Here is a 5,245-nt window from a genome sequence, read left to right on the forward strand (position 1 = left end):
CCTTACTTCAGAGTTCAGTTAAAAGATCATATTGCTTTAAAATGGGCATGCTAAAACCAGGCACGCCTGGAGGAGAATTTGTAAGCACAGTTCTGTTTGCCACAGTGCTGGTAGGTCAGTGGGCGGTATACGATGCACCCATCTTTCTAGGAGCAGTAGGATTTCCTGCTGTTTTTTTCAGTAGTGACCTAGAAGGAGGTTAATGATTCCAAAGAATGACTTTTCCCTTAGGGAAAATTTAATCTTCTGACCTTTTTCTCTATCTGTCCATTCCTTTTAAGTCACAGACCCCCTTCATTTAGCTTACATCAAGCTGTTTTATTTTCTTCAAAAACATGGTTGAAGTGATTGCTTTTGCTTTCATTTAACCCTTGAACTGGATGCATTTCCAAGCTAAATCATTGCCCAGAATACGGAATTGCTTGTAAGCATTTCTTTCAGATTTCTATATTTGTCTTAAATGTGATTGTCAACCCTCAAAATCACTTTGACAACTGACTAACTTCGAAAATGCATGCCTTTAATGTACTCTCGCAATCATCTCCGAGAGTTGCTTTACAAAAAGAACATGACAGGAATAAAGCAGCTACTGGGTTTGTTTTTTCCTCTGAGTTCTATCAAAATGCTGATAGAACTGGAGTAGCGGAGAAGGAAATTTTATTTAAAGTATGTTCACCAAGACCATCATGCCGTTCTTTGGATTAAATTCGAGCTCATAAAAAATATCAGCATCACGCAGTCAAACTCTTGGAGTGCTTTGTTTTGTTTGAACTGTGCAGACACTACTGAATCAAATTTGTTGTCAGAATACCATAAAACAAAATCGCAATTACGTTATTATTCTCCAAGGCGTTGACTCACGGGTGCAAGGAGTTCTGGAGGGTAACTGGAAACAGAAAGTGCCTTGTGCTCAAAGCTGTCAACTTCCTTTCGCTTCGCAGCAGACGTTGTTTTTGTCCATATTGTATTACACACGGTTATTGCCAACATAAGAATTCATGAATATTCCCGCATTTTCAGAATTATAATTAACACTTGATTTTGACACGATGACAAACTCATGTAGCACAGACACCCAGCTCGGGAACAAAGGAATCCCTGCACTGAGGCCAGGGCCCGTCCAGCCCTGTGCTCCCAACCTCACACGGTGCCCGGTGTGGGAGGCAGCACCCTGCACCTCATGGCAGCACTGGGGAATTTCTTCCCGACCTCAGCTGGCGATCAGCTCGTGCCCTGAAGTATGAGGATTGATAGCCCTTGTAATTTTTATTCTAGCTAGTGCGGCTGCAGATGCTGTACTTAATCAAATAAATGTCTAATACTTCGGTAAAGCTAAGTGAAGGCTAAATACTCCTTTCTCTTGGGAAAAATCCTGAGGAAGGAAAAAGTGCTGAGAAATTCCTCCAGGAGAGGCGCATGGAGTTCCCACTGCTCTCTCCACTCTCAGGGGATTGCACTGGCACATGGGGATGGAAGGGATGTTGAGCCGCACAAGCCCAGCTCTGGCACAGGACCAGGCTCAGGGCTGGCTGTGCTCTGCTCTGTCTGCTCCTCAGTCCTGCCCCAGAAGCAGGAGAGACCCACAGCAGAACTTGTGTGGATTTCTGTCAGAAAATGCAATGATATTAGAGGGGAAAATACATTGCATAGGGTGGCTCGGGTCATGGATTTCTTGGATCTTCCTCCATAAGCCACTGTGTGCAGGGACAGGCAGAGGGTCTATGGGGATGGGAAGACATGGCAGAGTTACTCTTCCTCCTCTCTTAGCTTTTGTTTCTTTTCTAATCTCTTCTTTCCTCTCTCTCTCTCTCTTTTTTTTTTTCCTTTTTTTTTTTCCCTACTAAAGCAGAGCAATTGCCCCCAAAGCTGCTTTCCTTGATCTTCTGTTTCAAAAATAAATTCCACAACTCAGCTGTATATTCTAATGAGAAAAAACAACAACGATGACAACAAAAAACACCTCCATATATTCACTGAAATTTGCCTCCTGCTTAATTTTGTTTTCTGAAATGAAACAGGATAGGAACATCCGAGCTCTTCTCCATCAACTGAAATTTTATGTGGTCCTAAAACTCCTCATCTTCTTCATGCTTCTAAATTAAATGATTTCTTCTACGTCTACCTCCTAACTTGGTCCCATCTCCTGTTTCATTAATCACGTTTACTGCATTTCTCTGTGTTTCCTCACATCGCTATAACGCAGTGACAAAAATACGACAGGATGTCCAGAAATGCAACTTTTATTCATGAAACCATGCAGTAATATTTTATGTATAGCCATCTTTTTAGTTTCTAATGTTTCTGAGTGTCTCATATGTTTTTGTGTGCTTTCTAAGCTACTGCAATACACTGGGTAGCTTTTTTTCAGTGGATGATGCTTAGATTTTCCCAGGCTAATTAATTGCCGTCAGTTCTTGACAATATTTTCCGGCACAAACTCCTCAGAATTAGTCTGTTTAATTTTGCCTGCCATCATGTTGCAATTCCATCTCAGTTCTCTGCCTTACTGTGGAATTTCTTTAGGTTTTGGCGAAATTCAGTTAACTCAATAAATGGCCAAGCGCTGTCATGAATTTTCCCATGTAGATCAATGGGTGCCGGGTCTGAATACCAGCAAGCAAGCTGTGGCTGTAGCAGTGAAAACAAATGTTGCCATCCTCATTCTGGAAGATGTTTAAGGTGGTTACCAAACACGTTGGACAAACCCATCCTTATTGCTACTGTTGATCCCAGGGGCAATTCGGAGTTAACCTCTCTGCTTGCATGACTGCTGATCCCTCTGCAGCCTGGGGAGCTGAGTGCAACTCTGGAACCTGCTGCTCCGGAGCAGAAGCCCTGGTTCTGCCACAGCTGTCCCTTCAATTCCAGGTAAGCTCCTTAACCTCCGGTACAACCAGCTCATTTGGAAGCAGTGGGCATCTGCAAGCATTTATAAAATGCTTTCAAGAGGCACGATTCAAAGCGGTCTGATAAATGTATATAGTTTTCCATCCTCTAGTCAGTTTTTCAGCACAACTTGATTTTAATTCTGGAGCTGCTGTGGTTTTTCTTCAGAGAGACTTTACTATGAGCTTTTGGAAACACTAAATAAATTGCATCTTCTGGTTCTACTTTATTGACTAGTTCATTAACTCTTTCCTGTAGTTCTAAGAGGGCTGAGAGGATTTCAGTAGGAGCACTGCAGCTTTTCCTTGCTATCTATCTGTGTGCCTCGGCACATCACGTGCAGCGATTCTCTGAATAGTTTCCTAGTACTAAAGTAAGAGTTACTGGTTCATAATTCCCAGGATCATCATTAGCACCTTTTTAAGAGATGGGTACAACCTTGGCCATTCTCCAGTCCTCTGGTACAGTAGCTGTTTTAAATGATAAATTACATATTTTTGTTAGCAGCTCACTTGCACCGGTCCTTGGTTCCGTCAGAACTCTCGGATGAATACCATCTGGTCCGGCTGATTGACTGCAGTGTAATTTCTCAGCTTGTTCCATCACCTTTTCTGATACTCCTATTTCTGACAGCGTCTCACTTTCAACACCTAAAAAGAATGAAGCCCATGTAGCGTTCATCCTTTGTTAAAGAGCTGTTTAGCTCTCTTTTTCTTCTTTTTCTGTTCTTGATCGCCTAATGCAGCTGAGCATAAGGAAAAAGAGGTTGACTCCAGATATCTTTTTTGTTTGTCTGTTTGTATATATAAAACGACAAAGCAAAAAGCAAAAACAAATCTAAAGATGGCATTTGTTAGGGGATGGTAGCGTCAGAAGTCCAAAATTTCAAGCTCATTTTTATTTTCTGTTAACTGTGAATTGTACTTTGCAGTGGTGAGTCACTGCGGATTACTTGGGAAAACCTGCCAAGGGAAGCATATATAACATTTTTCGGGGATTTCAGTGTTATGTGTTATGGCTGAGTGAAAAAATAAAGATGTATGTGTGTTACCCATTCTCCTAGAACCTAGAACAGGAAAAGAAAGCAGAAGATGATCTTCTGTGATAGAATATCTCTCTGACAAACAAGCAAATAGAGAAAAACAAAGCTATTACCATACATGCATGGAAATAGAGCAAGAAAGAAAAGTATCATAATCACTGTCAATTGGTAGAATATTTCTCAGCTCTGCACATGTCTCTATGCACCTCCCCACTCTTCCCACATACCCATACAAATCTCTGCTCTGTCTGCTTTTATTATTCACGGTGCTTTCTGTCTATTTTACACTATACGCTCCTCAGGCAGAAATCTTGTCTTTTCATATGTCCATAATGTGATATACATGCCAGTCAAACTGTTTAAATAGTAGTAAGTGAGATTTTTTCTTTTCCTTTCATTTTCTTTTTTTTTTTCTTCTTTTCTTCTTTCCTCTCACTCTATTTTATTTTATTTTTTTATTTTTTTTTTAACAAATGTTAAGTTAAAAATCAAAGGTAATAATTAGCTCAAAACAGCACTCAGAGGCAGCCCCCCCAAAAGTGACCTTTTGAGCCACAACCAAACCAGGCAACTTTATTGTGTCTCGAGGTCAAGGCTCCTATTTCACATGACTTCAGGGTCTTTACGTGCAGACTACCCAGCAGTAAACCCTACAGAAAGTTATGATCAAGTAGATTTTGCACTTCAGACATCTACCGAAGAACAGAAACAAGATTCTGCTCGATCTGAGATGAAAGTATGCCACAACCAGGCTCAGGAATGCAACAGAAAATCCCTAAAAGAGAGGAGATTAAAATGCCGCAGCAAAAACAAACAAACAAACAAACAAACAAGGACCAAAAAAAGCCACACCAATAACCCACAACCAAACAAACAAAAAACAGAAAAAACCAAACCCCAAACAAAGCCAAGCAAAACAAAACCCCTGGAAAAACAGAAATTAAACCAGAAGGGTGGCTGATGCAGAGCAACGGCTTTCAGTTCTTTTTGAGTGGGCTGAACCCTACAATTAGAACTTTGTCACCGCAGTTTGAAATCTATTAAGAGGATTTATGCTTTGCAGCTGACATTTAAAATTAGGGATTTATTGGACTAGGAATGAATATTTCTCCTGCAATTGTTATTATTATTATTTTTTTGGAGGTTGCATTTCAGAAACTGTTATTTTTCTGTTTAATCTACTGTGGCAAGATTTTGTGGTGTTGGAACATTTGGAAAATACAAAGACAGAAATCATTTTATTCATCGTAAAGAAACTCCCATCCTGAGACTGCTGTGGAGCTGCATCACACCCCATTTTCACTGAGTACCCAATAT

Source organism: Excalfactoria chinensis, chromosome 2 (assembly GCF_039878825.1).
Source record: "Excalfactoria chinensis isolate bCotChi1 chromosome 2, bCotChi1.hap2, whole genome shotgun sequence".
In the NCBI taxonomy this organism is placed as follows: Eukaryota; Metazoa; Chordata; class Aves; order Galliformes; family Phasianidae; genus Excalfactoria; species Excalfactoria chinensis.